General features: G+C 43.7%; 2 long non-coding RNA genes across 4 annotated transcripts in view; one reads left to right on the top strand and one right to left on the bottom strand.

Moving 5' to 3' along the window:
* Positions 1–376: 376 nt before the first annotated feature.
* Positions 377–6,193, bottom strand: LOC111943989 (uncharacterized). Of its 3 annotated transcripts, XR_002871122.2 has the most exons (5): positions 2,689–3,255; positions 2,446–2,600; positions 2,145–2,292; positions 1,679–1,711; positions 377–990 (listed from the first exon to the last, which is right to left on the bottom strand). It is a non-coding gene; the product is annotated as an uncharacterized LOC111943989 (long non-coding RNA). The 3 variants fall into 3 exon arrangements; XR_002871121.2 differs by having other exon boundaries at positions 2,446–3,255; XR_002871120.2 differs by lacking the exons at positions 2,145–2,292; positions 2,446–2,600; positions 2,689–3,255 and adding an exon at positions 4,998–6,193.
* A 248-nt stretch (positions 6,194–6,441) lies between these two features.
* The window catches only part of LOC111925283 (uncharacterized), a 29,859-nt gene continuing 20,839 nt past the window's right edge, over positions 6,442–15,461 (top strand). Inside the window, exon 1 of the long non-coding RNA XR_015288559.1 lies at positions 6,442–14,937. This is a non-coding gene — a long non-coding RNA (uncharacterized LOC111925283). The remainder of the gene's footprint in view (positions 14,938–15,461) is intronic.

Genomic DNA, 15,461 nt, shown 5'->3' with positions numbered 1-15,461 from the left:
GCTCCAGAGAGGTGGGATTTGGGATGCAGCCCTTATCATCGTGTTGAAGTTGGTCTGTTTCGTACCCTTTCCTCAGCCTGCATGCATGTGAAGGGTTAGATGATTAATCTGTATTTTTGAATTTGTACGCATGGGGCATTAGAAAAGACTTGTCAGTTTTTAATTTCATCTAAAATGTTGTTGGATTTAGGTGTGAGTCAGAATCCTGTCCTTCAGAGGTATTCTGTTGTTCAGAAAATAAATGTAACATCTTCTGTGCTGATCAAAGTGACTAAAGTCTTGAAAACATCTTGGTCAGAATGACACTTAGCAGAGTTTGATAGCCTAGAACAGCAGCTCTGTCTCACAGCTGCTTTAAAACATTAGGCCAGCACATTTCTAGATGAGAGGCAGCATGCCACAGAAGGTTGTTAGGACACCCAGTTTATCACTGCTCTGTTTCCAAACTGAAAGAGGAGCTCATTCCACCCCCTTTGCTTGAAAGGAGTCTTTGTCACAGAGAGGTCATGATGAAGAAGAGGGGAAGGCCTGTCTTAGTCTTTGGTGGTGTATTTGGCAGGCCATGCCCTGCTAAAACCGACTCCTAGTCTTGAGTAAATGAAGTCCCAATATAATCCAGCTTGCTGTCATACTCTTACAGTCAAACATTTATCTTTTCTTTTCACAACTAGTTAATGACATGGTTGCATGGCTTATGCTCAGATTTTCCAAATGACTATAATTGGATCGTGGCCATGCATTGGAAATTTTTGCCCCAAAGGAAGAAATTTTGAGAAAGATTCAAATGATTCAAACCCAGTCTTTTATGAATGTTAGAAATATGTACAGTATGCTTTGTTCACAATAGCTCTGTTTTCCCAGACAGAAGCTCCACCAACTGGTGGAATTGCCCTGGAATTCTGCAATACCACAGATGGGGAGGCTTGAATATTCCTGGACTGACTCAGCCTGTTCACTTTGCCTGGCTTGGAAGACAATAGACGATTCTTCCTTGGTTGTGGGGAAAAAAAATTAAAAGTAAAGGAGGTCACATATTAACAAATGGAACGACTGCCTTTTAGACAAGCCCACAGACTGAACTGTGATCACATTAAGTAGAGGGGCTGTTGAGAGTATAAGTCCTACTGCCAACGTAAGAGCTGATTAGGAATGGGAGAAGCTGGGACCAGACAAGGTTCAGACATGCAAGCACAGCAGATTATTAAATAAGGAGATGAAGGAGTATTCAGAGGGATCTTAAATTAAGTACATTAATTATGTAATAATGAAGCAGATTTAAACTGGATTTATAATGGATACAGAAGAACTACATTTTGCATTTGCCTTGATACTTTCAAAAGGACAATATTACTTGATTGTGCTCACTTAAAGAAAAATGAGAGAGTGGGGAAGAAAAGAAAAAGGCTCAAGCACATCTTATCCTAGGCAAAGTTCTAACAGACTTTAATTTTTATTACAGAGATATGGATTTTAATAAAGTATCAAGGCCATGGGACTGGTTTAGAACCCCCAAAATTGAATATTTCCCCCCTCTATCTCATAATTAATAAAATTATAACAATTATAATTATTATTTTAAAAGTTATTTTTATGGCTTCCTTTTGAGCCCTTCATTTCTACATTTAATTCTTGACTGGATTGTCAATCTTTATCCCTAAGAAGGAATCTCTTTACTTACCATGTGAAGTACTAAACAAATGCAACTCTATCACTGAAAAAAAAAAAAAATAGTTTATATCAGTTAATCATTTAGGCTCACTCAGCAGGCACTGCCTTTTTGGCAGACTTCCAATTCGTGTTGATAAAGGATAGCTCTTCAAAAGCAACAACTTGTTACTTAACTTACTTTTTCAAGGACCTTCTAAATTTCACCTGCTTTTTATTACATTGTCTTTCTGGCTACCCTGTTTGTTTTGCTCCTAATGATTTCCAAACCTATGGATCTTCCTATGTTATTGAGCATTGCATTTCATTTACTATCTCTTTTACCTCTTCTTGGACTGCATTTTCTCTGTTTCCTACTGTTTCCCTGTCTGTTTCCCTGTCTGTTTCCCTGTCTGTTTCCCTGTCTGTTTCCCTGTCCTCTCACTACTGTGTTACCTGAACTGCCCATTCCCAAGACCCAAGTGGTAGCAGTTCTTCACCTGTGGTAGGATGAGGGGTTTGAGGAGAGAAGAGAGAGATCCCAGCTGCCAGGGCAACTGCCTATCCAGGTTTGCTTTTTGCTTCATCTCTTTTCTGGCTTGTGCCTTTGCACAATTTCATTTACCTCTGCCTGCTCTGTTTCCCCATCTGTAAAATTACAACAGAGTGTTTAGGAAATAAAGGCACAGAAATGAAAACTGATTACTATTATTGTTTATTTCTTACTAATGCACAAGGCCTCAAACCCCTCAATGGCAGTAATTCCTTTTTTTCTCTTATATAAAGAAATGAATCATTTACCTGAGAAGATCTGCACTATTTCTTTCAAGCTTATCATATCTTAAAGATCAGAAGTGGGCACTAGTATCACGTCACAGGTTAAGAGAGTTTAAGCATCCGCTTTCTTCAATCGTGTCTAAACCTTCTGGCATCTCTGAATCAGCTGAAATACGCTGCTAGAATGAGCAGATGAAATCAGTTCCATTTCCACCCCCCTGCACTATATATGAAAGACCAAATCATGGTGTATGCACCTGAACTTACAGCCCCGGCTCCAGGAGTAGGGTGATGAGCTCAGAGTCCAGTCTTTGGGGTAGTGAAAATCATCTTGAAATCCAAACTTGAATGAAACTGGCAAGTCGGGGCTGCTACAGGCCATGGTGTGCTGGGAATGCCATGCCTGGAGCGGTGTTATGTGTGCTCCTCTGTGCAGCCCTCTGGAGACAGTGGGAATGAGGAGTGCCAAAACAAACTTAAGAACAAAAGGAGCAAAGTGCACCGAGTGCAGGTGTGCTGCTTATATGTTGTGGTTTAACCTGGTGGGTAGCTAAGCACCACACAGTCACTTTCTCACATGCCCCCCACATGGGGCCATCCCACAGTGGGATGGAGGAGAGAATTGGGGAAAAAAAAAATAAAATTAATGGGTTGGCATAAAGACAGTGAAACATACAACAGAAATCGAAGGGAAGGTCTTATTCCTACTACTAACACTACCACCACCAGTTAGAATATACAAAACACATGATGCACAGTGCAAACCCAAACCTGCTGACCAATGCCCAGCCTACTTCCAAACTTTCCCTCAGCTTTTTACTCAGCATGGTGCCATATGCTATGGGATGTCCCTTGGGTCATGTGGGATCAGCTGTCCTGCCTGTGTCCCCTCACAACTTCTGCACGCCCAGTCCACTCACTAGTGGGTTGATGTGAGAAACTGAAAAGTCCTTAACTTAGTGTAAGCCCTCCTCAGAAACAAGCTAAACATCAGTGTGTGTTACCAAAAAAGTACACAAAACCTTACGGGTGGAGTGCTGTATGAGATGGTGATGTGGTTCAAATAGCAAAAAATTTGAAGCATTGCAACAAGAAGTGAAAGTCAAATCCATCTAAGTAGTTTTAGAGAGCAGTCATCGCTGCTTCTGGAGCACTTAGGGAAGAGATCCAGTTACAGAAAACCCATGAGTCTCAATGATGAAGATGAGGGGGAGCATGGCAGTGAGGAAATTACATGACTTGTCTTCAGCTTGCTTAAGATATCCTCTTCTGGGTGTTTGAGCCTCACAAAGGCAAACAGGAAGCACCAAGTGGAACTGAAAATCAGTGGAGGTGCTCACTGCTGCACAGATGCATTGTTCCTGAGCAGTGTTCAAAGCTGGGTTGGACAAGGCCCTGATCAACCTGATCTAGTGGAAGGTGTCCCTGACCATGGCAGGGGGGTTGAAACTAGATGATCTTTAAGGTCCCTTCCATTCAACCCAAACCATTCTGTGATTCTGTGTTTCTCTGATAAAAGGACCTTTGCATTTTCCAAAGCAAGAAGGCCAGCAAATGTCTTTGCACAGACTTTGTCCTGCATAGTTTGGGCTGATCTCAATAATCTGCCTTAAGGAAAAGAGCAGAATGTTACACAGCAAGAGAATTAATGTTTGAACAGTCTCCTATTTTTTACTAGGATATGTTATTTTTATAAGAAATTTGTTGTGGATGATGAGGCAAAAGCTTTCTCATGTTGCAGTTAAAATTGGCAATAGAAACTAATTAGAAGTTCTGGGTGATTTAAAAAGCAACTTTCATTCCCATTTTCTCTTTCCTTCACCAAAGCTTTCAAGTGCTGAGTGCGAGAATAACTGTGGTGTTTTCACCCTACCAAAATTCCCCACTGATCATTCTGTACAGTTGTGGTTCCATGCAAGGGGAAAAAAGCTTCCTGCCATCTGTTCTAAATTAGATATCTTTTCCTATTATATTTCCCTGTTTTATTGTTTTTGTTGCTGATGAAGTAGTAAGTTAAATTTTCAGTATTTCTACCCATAAGAGTTTAGGCAATTCCCTTTATTTTCCAGGTTGATGCTCTTACATTAAGCCATATCATCATGCTTTCAACCGAGAGGTAACATCACTGAGCTTTACAATTTTATCATTCATTATACAGTTCCTAGCACAGTATTTAAATAATGAGAAGCACATGAAACCTCCAGTTGGGTCCTTACTAACACTGGAAGCCTTTGGATTTCCTCTTTCCCATCTCCAATAGCATCATCAACCTCGTTACCAGATTGTCTCACCAACAAACTCCTTGACTATTTACTTTTTTTCAACCCAGGCAATAATGGATCTTCCTCTGTCTATATGCACGTATCTCTTGATGCCCGAGAAAGTCCTCGGCTGAAGGTTGGACGATCTGGATGGATGATCTCGGAGGTTGTTTCCAACCTTGATGATCTTGTGGTTCATAAATAGACTTTTATTTAAAATTGTGCCATTTCACGATTCCTTTCTTTCTAGCTGTCCAATTGGCTCTTTAATCGCTTTGCCGTATTACAAACATGTCTAGGGGGGCTCCACGTTACCTGCAGGATTTGTGTCACACCAGCAAAGCTCCGCTAAACTCCCTTTAATCCCTCGTTTCTGCTCACGCGCTGCTTTCGGGTATGTTTTTAAACCTTCGCCGGCGGTGCTGCTGCCGCTTCCCCACCTCCCCGAAGAGCTCGCTGCCATTGCCATGCCGTGGGGTGGAACCCAGCCAGGATTAAGTTAAGCGGTTGTTCCCAGGCAGAGCGGGACGCCAGCTGGGACTATTTGCTTTAACCCCTTTTTCCCACCGTTTACCGAGGGGGGCGCCTCGTGGAGGTGGGGACGGGGACCTTCCACTTCCCCGTTTCCTCGGGGCTCTCCCTGTGGGCCGCCCTGTCCCCCGCGGGCCGCGGGCAGGTGACAGCGGTGGCACGCGCGCCCGGTCCCGTGACGCGCGCGCCCGGCTGAGCGGCGCGTGACGGCGGCGGCGGTGCCAACAGGTGTCCCCGCACCGCTTCCCGGGACACCCGGGGCGCCCCCGGGCTGGAAGGGACCGCTGGAGATTATCTAGTCCGAAGCCCCTGCCAAGGCAGGGTCACCTAGAGGAGGCTACGCTGGAACGCGTCCAGGTGTGTTTGGAGTGTCTCCAGAGAAGGAGGCTCCACGATCTCCCCGGGCAGCCTGTTCCAGTGCTCTGCCACCCCTAATGTAAAGAAGTTGTTCCTCATGTTGGTGTGAAACTTCTTGTGATTTAGTTTACGGCCATTGCTTCATATCCTGTTGAGGGGCACCGCTGAAAAGTCCGGCCCCACGCTCTTGGCACCCGCCCAGGAGATATTTACATGCATTAATGAGAGCCCCTCTTCAGTCTTCTCCAGGCTAAACAGGTCCAGCTCCCGCAGGCTCTCCTAATAAGAGACGAACTCCAGATCCCTTTCGGGTCTGTTGTCGGAGCGGGGAAAACGAAAAGCCCCTTTGCAGCTTTCGGGAGCCGGGAAGGGGACGGGGAGGGACACCGAGAGCCGCTGTAGCTCCGGGGAGCGCCACATCCCCGGCACGGATCTGCTCGGCTCCCTTCCCACAGGGGCTGGCTAGCGCCGCGGGGGAGCCCCGCTGCCGCCACGCTGGGACGAGGCGGTGGGAGGAAGGCGTTTGGAAGCTGCCGTGGGGCTGCTCGTCCCACGCAGGCGGCGGGAGGAGCAGCGGCTCCGGAGCGGCACCGCCAGACCCGGGCGGCTCCGCTTCCCGGAAACCCGAGCACCGCCACTTTGACACTTTTTATTTTCCATGGGGGGGTTTCCCCGCCGGGGTGGGGGGGGGGGAGAGGGAGGAGGGGGAATCCCCCCGCGCGCGCCGCCAGCCCTCGCCCGCCGCCTCCCCGCCCCCGTCACGCGCGGTTCCCCCCGCTCCCGGCCCTGTCACCTGACGGCGCCCATGCCCTCCCCCCACCAGCGCGTGCGGACGGCGAACAAACGGCCCTTTCCTTTCCTCTCCCTTCTTTCCTTTTTTTTTTTTTTTTTTTTTTTTAATTTTTTTTTCCCTTTCCCCTCTCCGCCTTCTCCCGACTATAAATAGCTCCTGCGCGCCGTGCGTGTGTCACGTTCCCATTACGTGCGCCTTACGCTGACGCACGGGGGCGGTGCGCTCCGTGACGTCAGCGCGTATCCGGGCCAAGCTATAAATAACTTTCCGGCGGCCGCTGCCAGTGGCGGGCGCGCGCTGGCGCTCCGGGTGCCGCTTCCCTCGGGAGCTGCAGGCCCCGGCAGCCTCGCTGCCTTGAGGGGCTCTGGGCTGCGTGCAGACAGCCCCCGCGCCCCCGGGCAGGCAGATCGCTCCTCTGTGAGGGCCGCGCTGCGCTCGGGCAGCAGGTGATGCTGGCTCTGCCTCCCTCTTTCGCCCGGCGTCGTAACCAGCTCTGAGCGGTGGCGGTTCACAGCTTGTTCACAGGTCAACATCACGAAGTGTTAAAGCGTTTGGAAGGCACCTTAAAGATCAACCAGTTCCAGCCCCTCCTGCTATGGGCAGGCACATCTCCCACTTGACCAGGGCACTCAATGCCACATCCAACCTGGCCTTGAACACGGCCGTGGATGGGACATCCATGTCTGCCCTAAGCAGCTTGTTTCAGTTTCTGACAACCTTACAGTAAAGAATCAGTTTCATATATCTAAGTCAAAATTCCCCTCTTTTCAGTTTGAACCCATTACTCCTTGTCGTATCACTAGAGCTCCTGATAAAAATTCCTTCCCTGGCTTCCACGTAGGCTCACTTCAGGTACTGGAAGGTTGCAATGAGGTCTCCACACAACTCCCCCAGGCTGAAAGCCAGTATATTCTTAGCATGTCTTTTCAGACACACAAATCACTATGTGCCCAAGTGTTGGCCGTGAGTTAGTAACTCAGGAGTCGCCCTGCAGTCAGCCTGAGTCCATGTGCAGCTGAGTTGGGAGTACATAGCAGAAGCAGTAACTTCAGTGCTGCTGTTCTCTAATTTGATATCCCAGGCAGGGTTAAAGAAAATCTGTGTTTGTTTCAGTTGGTTATTGTAAACATAATCAATGTATCCCCAGCTATACAATGGGTATAGGCCTCAATAGGCTTAGCTGCAGCAACTTCCCAAGAGGTAGGCAATGGTTTTTTTGGATCCCTTTAGGTCCAGGAGAAAAGTGAATGTTCTCACTGCCTAGGCAAGTGCTTTAGCCGGTGGTCTGCTGTATAGAAGTGGCTGTGATCGCTGGTCTCTGTGTGTCAGCAGGCACTGGGCCCCTCGGGGCTAGGAGTGTAGCAAGATAACTCATTTTGCAAGCAGCTGTGCTGGCTGAAGATGCAGCTCTCCCCCAGCGATTTGCTGCCTTTCCTCTGCCAGAGTTACCGCCCCCACAGCTCTTGAGTTGATGTTGGATAAGCGAGCAGCTGGATGAACTGTACTAATACTGCCTGAGGCGCCCTAAGGAGCGTTTCTGCGATCTCTCTTGCTGACAGAGGTTTGGATTGGGTTGTCTATGGCTGTCTGTGATGGGACCACTGTATGGCAATAATACCTATTGCAGTGATACTCAAAAGAAGATGTCTGCCTGTCACTTTAGGCATTGGGACAGCTTTCCTGTGAGTACATGGGGCACCTGGGGTTCAGGGTGGGTACACAAATCCTCAGGTCAGCCTGGTTGGTAACACCTCTGGGTCTGTTCACAGCAGGGCTGTATGCCAGGTAATCTCTTTGGGTGAGGGTGCAGGCAGCGTGTTTGGCTTTCCTGTCTGGCCGTCTCACTTGCATCCTAAGTGTGTAGGGCTAGGTTCAAAGATAGGCCTGTCTGAAGAATCTAATGGAAAACAGTTCTGTAAAAATTAATTCAATTCTAATGATTAGACAGTTGCTAAATAGTGTTAAAATTAAATCATCACCTAGTTTTGATTGTAAGCTTTCTGGGTACAGGAACATCACAGTTGTCTCTCATACCCCTTACTGTTAGCACCAAAGTGTGTATTTCTTCCAGAGAGTCTTTGCAAACCAATAACAAAGAAAATGTAAATAGCAGATTTACTTAATAGAACTCTTGTAGTGCTTGGGGTTTCAGGAAATCCAGCCATTTTAATGGTTTTCTAGTGTGTCATTTGTTGTCCGTCGTGCTTCATTTTGTAGGTTAACATTAAAACTTGATTGGTTTGCTTTAATTACGAAGTACTTGATGTTACATTTCTCTTGTCTTGTGTTTTTACATTAGTGGAGTTCAAAAAAGCAACCTCTCTCTGTTTGGCGATTTAGGGTTTCCACCAAGTTCTGTGCATTTGGGGAGTTTTGTATGTGTTTTCCATCCCTGGTAGAGTAGAAAAATTCATTTCTGTCTGCAGAAATTTTAAAGCTAGTAGCGTGTTGAATAGTGATACTTGTAATTTCCAACTGCTAGTCAGCTTTCTAGGGCATATTTGACATAGTAATTTCTTGGACAAGTGTGAACATTTTTAAATCTCATGGTGTTTTGGATGTATGCCCTTCTCTGAGGTACATGGTCTGTTGGAACATCATGCAGAGGCTACGTCAGCCTTCTAGCATCATCATTGATGCTAATACCAGCTTCATTTTTCAAGCAGAATGGTTTACTTCAGTAATTGCATTCATGGAGAGAAACTCAATGGTTCTGCAGTTACTTTATCTGTCGGGAGGAGAATTTTCCTACACTGGAGATGGCTGCACAGCCAAGCTGAAACTAGGAACAACGCAGTTATCTGTGACAGATTTCTTTTGGCATATTCTACCATTGCAATAAGAAATATTACCTGTGACATCATCAGTGGGATAGATGGTATTATTGCCATTACCTAGTCATCCCCAAATTCTGAATTCCAAGCCATTGGCAGCTGTCTAGAGGCAAGGGAAAAACATGAAAGGATGTAGTTAAGAACAAGCTCTCAACCAAGCTTTCTGAAAATGGTGGAGTTGTGTCACAGCATTGTCTTCCTAGGAAATGTTGACTTAGGATCTACGTCCTGTGAAATTTCAAAGAGAACTTTGATGAGAACTGTAGTGCCATGTACCACTGGTGGGTGAAATTAAATCTTTAGATGTATTTGACCATAAACACTCTTAGCAAGCTTCCATTAAACTCATCTTGAGCTTTTTGTTTGAGGTTCAAGTGTTTAACTGATTGGCAATCGTCTTGGCTTGAAAAGACAGGTGTCTGCTAAGGAAGTCAGGAACCTCCCTTGAAATGGAAAAATGTAACACCCCCCTGCCACTCCGAATTATTATAATCTGGGAATCAAGGATCTCTCAGGCAAAGATATGGGAAAAGGAATAACAGTTCTTTACTAGGAAAATTAAAATAAAAATGCAGAAATGCAGTAGTAAAAACAAACAAAAAGCCAACCAACCAACCAGCCAAAACCCCCACAAAAAAACAATCACAAAAAACCCCCACACCACCGACAGAGTGAGAATACAACCTGACACCCTGTTGGTCAGGGTGCTGGTAGCTGTCCAATTAAATGGTGGCTGCAGTCCTGCAGTGACTGATGTGGTTCTGTTGAAGCAGTGATCCTGTAGAAGGGTGTAGTTTTCCTCTGAAGGTCCAGTGCTGGTGTAGATGGGTCCTGTCTTGCTCTGGGAATCCAGTGGAGAAAGGCTGCTGTGGTGTTCCAAGTCTCAGATTATATCCAGGTAGGGATGGTTGGCTCCTTCCCCTGGGTGGAGCATCTGGCAATGGGATGATGTAATTTTATCAGTCATGCAGTGAAACTCAATGGCCCATTAACAGAAGATACCCCCAGGAGTTATGAGGGATGGGTCATGGAAGAGATAAAGAGCACTGGCCCAGCTGGTTTTAACAGAAGGTAACAGAACACATACTTTTGGTTACATCTTGCATTGCAACCTGAGAATTTAAAGGTTTTTGATTGCAAAAGGTTTAGGTGTACAGTCAGCTCTCTTCCTGCAGAAAGTCTAGAGTTGAGACACTTGAGAGTGGGAAAAGTAAAGATAACTTTAGCACCATGTCACTTCTTGATGGTGGGTCCCAAGGCCTTGAATTAAGGAGGATAAAAAAAGTGGGAAGTCAGAGGTGATCTTGGTGGGGCTCAGCCCAAAACAAAAAAGTAGCAACTCTCTCACTTCTTGTGCATGGACAGAAATTTTACCAGTGTAGTGATTTCATTTGAATAGAAGAGAAATTCTATTATTTGAATAGAAGTTTAACCAGAACAAAGATAGAACTTAAGGAAAAGCAAAGAAAGATGAGTATGACACAAAGTCATACATTGCAGCATAATGAAGCAAAATATAGCTGTCTCCTTTGGCTTGGATGTTTCTTAATGCTCAGTGTTGAGGGTAAACAATCTCATACGGTGATGCTGTCTGTGATCAGGCTAATCAGAAGTGTTTCTGTGATTGCAAATGGTAAACAGTAAAAATATATTTGCAGCAAAAATTGGTCAAAAGAAAATCAGATATTAATGTGACAATATTGTACATTATTTGAGTACTTCAAATTAAATTCTTGAGCTTTTTTTTTTTTTTTCTTTTTTTCCAATATCTATTCTTTCTAAAGGTTTGATCTCTAACTTCAGGTAGACTGAGATGCTTGCCAGTGAAGTCACTCCAGTCTGTTTTACAGAATTCAATGTGTCAGATACATTTTCTAAATACAAAAAAGAAAGGCATTCTATTCCTTCTGTCATATATGTCCAGGAGCAGATTTGCAAAGTTTTATCTTGAGCAAATTCCTGTTGATTTTTTTCCAGGAATATTTCATTTGTTGAAGTGAAGAAAATTAATTTAGAAAAACATGTTTGGATGGAATATAACAGTGTGCATGATTGTATTAAAATCCAGTTTGGTATCTAAATTGCAAACAAGTGTGGCTTGGTACATTTCTTGAATATGATTGTAACAATACTGTATGCAAGGGTTTCATGTTTTAAAAAAGATTTAAGTGGTATTGTTTTCTTTCTTCCCTTGTTTTGCATTTAATGAGAAGCAAAAATGGGATAGAGTGGGAAGTCATAAGCAGACGAACACAAGATAATGTGGTTTGTTAATGTCAGCCTTCAGCTTATGTCTGTGGTCACACGTTAAATGCCCTTCTCGGTTTCTATGCTTTCTGTTCTTCTTTTCACTCTAATCTCTCTTCTGCCTTGTACCTCTAGAGTTTCCAGTCTCTGTTTTGGGTTTCCTTTCTTCCACAGTAGGCCAGTTCTGGACTTTCCTGCTTCATACATCCATAATTGATGGATTTTTTTCATTTATGTAGTAAAATTAAGAAGTGATTTCATGTTAACTTTGTAGGGTTTTAATAACTCTTATTTACCTTTTTTTTTTCCAAGCTGGTCTCCTTGTGGGAGAAGTGCTAATGAAACCTGCTAATGTCTAAAGCATGTGTGGCTTTTTCTTTTCTACATTAATTGTTTTTCTAAACATTTTTTGACATTTGGCTTTCATTATGAACTCTTTACTGACTTTGTTGTTCAAAGCTCACTTCAGTCATGAATCAGAACTAGTAAGGAACTCTGCTCTAGAATCTGGTATGTGAGGGAGACAGATGATGAGCTCTGCACATGCCTTTATGTATCATTGCCTTTTCTACTAGGGAGTAGATCTTCCCCACTTATTTGGTCTGCAACTTGCTTACTCTTCCATGACTTTTGCACTGGGAAGAAGATGCAGGCCTGAGAATGTGATATTCTTAAGGCTTTTAGAGCTGAAGAGCAGCAAGCAATCGCAGAGGACTGGTAACTGCTTTCCATTTCCTGTTCTCCCAAGCCTATTTGAAGAATGGCTAATCCCCTCTATGTGAGGAGAGGCAGGTGGTCTTTGTATGAAGGGCACTGGTTACTATCATGCTGGCCCTTTTAATTCTGTATGTCAGAGTGATCTGATATTGTATGCATTCTCAGTAATTTACTTACAGGAATATGCTTGGGTAAGTTTATTGCTTGCTTGGAATTAATTTGATACCTAAAAAGTGCATGATACTCTTAATTAGCTGCTTGCACTCAGTTGTGGAAGAAGTTCTACAAAACTAATGGAAGGCAGAAGTAACCCATACAGTCATCTGCAGGTTGTTTTAATTTCATTTGAATGACCTCAGTCAATGGTGAGGGAAAAGCTAGAAAATGAATGATTTAGGATATAAGTGATTGTGGTTATTTGGGCTGATTATTCGTGGACATGGTTGGGTAGGGTAAGGGTAGATGAACAAGAGAAATTATTTGAAAATTGTAGTCTATATAACTTGGTAGGAGTGATAAAACAGGAAGAATAGAAGAAAAGAAGTCTTGGTAATACTGGGCAAGATCTCTTAGAGGTTGTAAGGGCTAGAATAAGTGGATTGGGAGAACCAGAAGAAAAATATGGAAAATGTCACACTGAAGTTCTACAACTCCAATAAAGATTTTGGTTGATTTAGAGCTTGTTTTTTGCGAGATTTTATAATGTAAAATAATGTAACCTGATAGTTAGCTGCTACTTCAGAATGATGCTTGAATTGCCCTCATAAAATCAGTTTGTGCATCCTGGTATAATAATTGTATAGATGGAAAGATCTGAGCTTCGATGTACACTCTCACATGAACAGCAAATGTTTCCTTTTTGAAAACTCTCCTAATTGTTTTCTAAAACTGAAGAAAGGAGTTAAATGCTAAGCTGAAGTAAGTTCTTGGCTGAAGTGTGTGGGATTCAGTAGATTCATGGATGCATAATTGTACTGATAGGAGGAATGGGTGTGTATGTTTTTACAAATGACTTGAGAGCAAGTATTTGAAAGAATGGTTGTGGGTGTAGGGGAGATATGTAGTATTAGGATTGGGAAGGCTGTACCTTCCTAGTACCTCAGCCAATGGGGAGAGGAGGAGGGCAACAGGCGGTCAGGAGTTTAAGATAAAAGGAGGCTGTGTCCTCCAACAACTCAAGAGATCCCACGGGGGTATGGCCCAGTGGACCCTCCCATTATCTGAATAAAGCTGATTTCTGCAGAACTGCTCTGTCTCATTTGTGGACACAGGCCTTTGGCAGTGTGATTTTCCACACAGTACGGATTTATTTCTGTTTAAGCAGGTTCCTGAATTCAGATTGTGCCTCTCACTTTTATAAGTACTGAACCACTCCCTCCCCCCGTAATTTCACAACAGCCTTAGAAGCTACAAATCCTTGTGCTTGGGTTGGCCACTGACTTTTAGTAGCCAGTCATATGGTATAGATTTGCAAAGCTGACGCAAAATGGAGCCATTCATCTCCTTCCTATTACAGGCTGCTGAAAGCATATTGCCCTGAAGTTCTGCTCATTGCACTGTAACCCCGCTGAGCACCAAGGCAAGTTCAAGGTTTTGGTTTTGGCCTTTCACTTTACAATGCTTGATGGCAGCATCCCAGGCTGCCTGAGGGAGCACCTTCTGCAGTCACGGCTGCTCATGACAGCTGCATTCCTCTGGAACAATGGCATTGTTGGTGAAATGGGGAATGAATGGGAGAGACAAACTGCTTCTGCAGCTAGCCCACAACTGAGGGATTGATTCCTGGAACACATCAGAGCAACCATAAACCTCCCTGTCCTCGGAATTAAGCGAAAATTCACTTGCTCCAACCTCGACTTTCCACAATCACCAGGGGAAAAAAAAAATCCCTAGGGCATAGACTAAGATGATTTCCGTTTCTTTTTGAAAAGCCCAAATAACAATGTATATGAAAGTATAGGGTAAGAATAAGGTAAATATTGTCTGCTCTCCTGTTTTTGGTAGTCTCAACCTCGTAAACTCCTGCCCTCACAACTTTCACTTTGCTGGCCAGCAGTAAAAGTGTTACTTAGGCTTGTTTTTTTGAGTGAGGAAAAATCCCAATCAAAGAGAAGACAATAGAAAGACAAGCAGAAAGGCAACTCAGAAGAATGTTTCTAAAACTTATAGCTTAATTTTATCTGCTTCCCTCTTTCCTCTGCACATCTATTCTTAATATACTTAAAATTTACAGATAAGATATATATTGTTGAAATGCAAGAGTCTAATTTATTAACTGCAGGAGTGTTGCAACTGCTCTTGGGACAAGAACCTTACTGATCTGTTGCAGCTTGCATTTAAATTATAGATCAAATATCAAGGAGAAAATTGCTACAATTTTTTCCAGAAAAGCATTGGACAATGTTGATAGCCCATCCAACTGTTGTTGTCCTTTGCTCGATAGCTCAGTTTTGACCCTAAGCCTAAAGAAACTCTGAATCAGTTCACAAATAGCTGACAAATGGCTCAGTCTTCAAAAGTAGAAGTCCACCAAATTATGGGTGTCATTGGAGGGTGACTAGAGCCCAAGTGTCTGTGGTGCCAAAGGAAGCTGGTGGGTGTCACGTTCAGAACAAGAGGAGGTGGTTCTTTGCACAGTGTGTTGCTAAGCTCTGACATTCCGTACCCGATGACATGACAAACGCTAGAAGTTTCTCTGGGTCCAAGGAGGCAGCAGTTCGGAAAACCAAGCCAAAACTATAAACACAGCATGCAAACTCAGGAGTAGTCAAGAGTGGTAGGTGTTCCAGGGTTGTGTTCTGATGCTATTTCCTAGGCATCTTTGGTTTTAGTCAATACTGCACAGAATGCTTGGGGGATCACTGATCTGGCACAATGCAGTCGTCTGTATTTTTACATTTTTATTATGTTTAAAAGAAGTCTTTTAAACTTCTTTTAAGAGGAGAGTGAGGGGAATGATGAAGCTTACACAGACATGAAACCTAAACCTGGCTATAAAGCAGTGCAGAAAATCTTGTAGTTCTTGCACGACTGAGTGAGAGAATGGCAGAGGAAATTCAGAACAGATAAATGTAAAATATTGCATGTCCACTAATTATACATATGTAGTGATGTGATCTGTTTTGCTTATTATCCCTCAGAAATTATCCTGGACTCGCTGTTAATAGTTACGTGAAAATGTCAGCTCAATACTCAATAGGGGTCAAAAAGACAAGCAGAACCATGTTAGGAAAAGGTAGAAAGAGAAAAAAAGTAAAAAAAAAAAACAAGTGGAAAAAAGGAGAAAATTCCATAAAATTG

The sequence above is a fragment of the Cyanistes caeruleus genome, chromosome 1 (assembly GCF_971803275.1).
Source record: "Cyanistes caeruleus chromosome 1, bCyaCae1.hap1.1, whole genome shotgun sequence".
NCBI classification, from domain to species: domain Eukaryota; kingdom Metazoa; phylum Chordata; class Aves; order Passeriformes; family Paridae; genus Cyanistes; species Cyanistes caeruleus.
The sequence above is the reverse complement of the archived record's forward strand: the minus strand, read 5'-3'. Positions and strand labels throughout refer to the sequence as shown.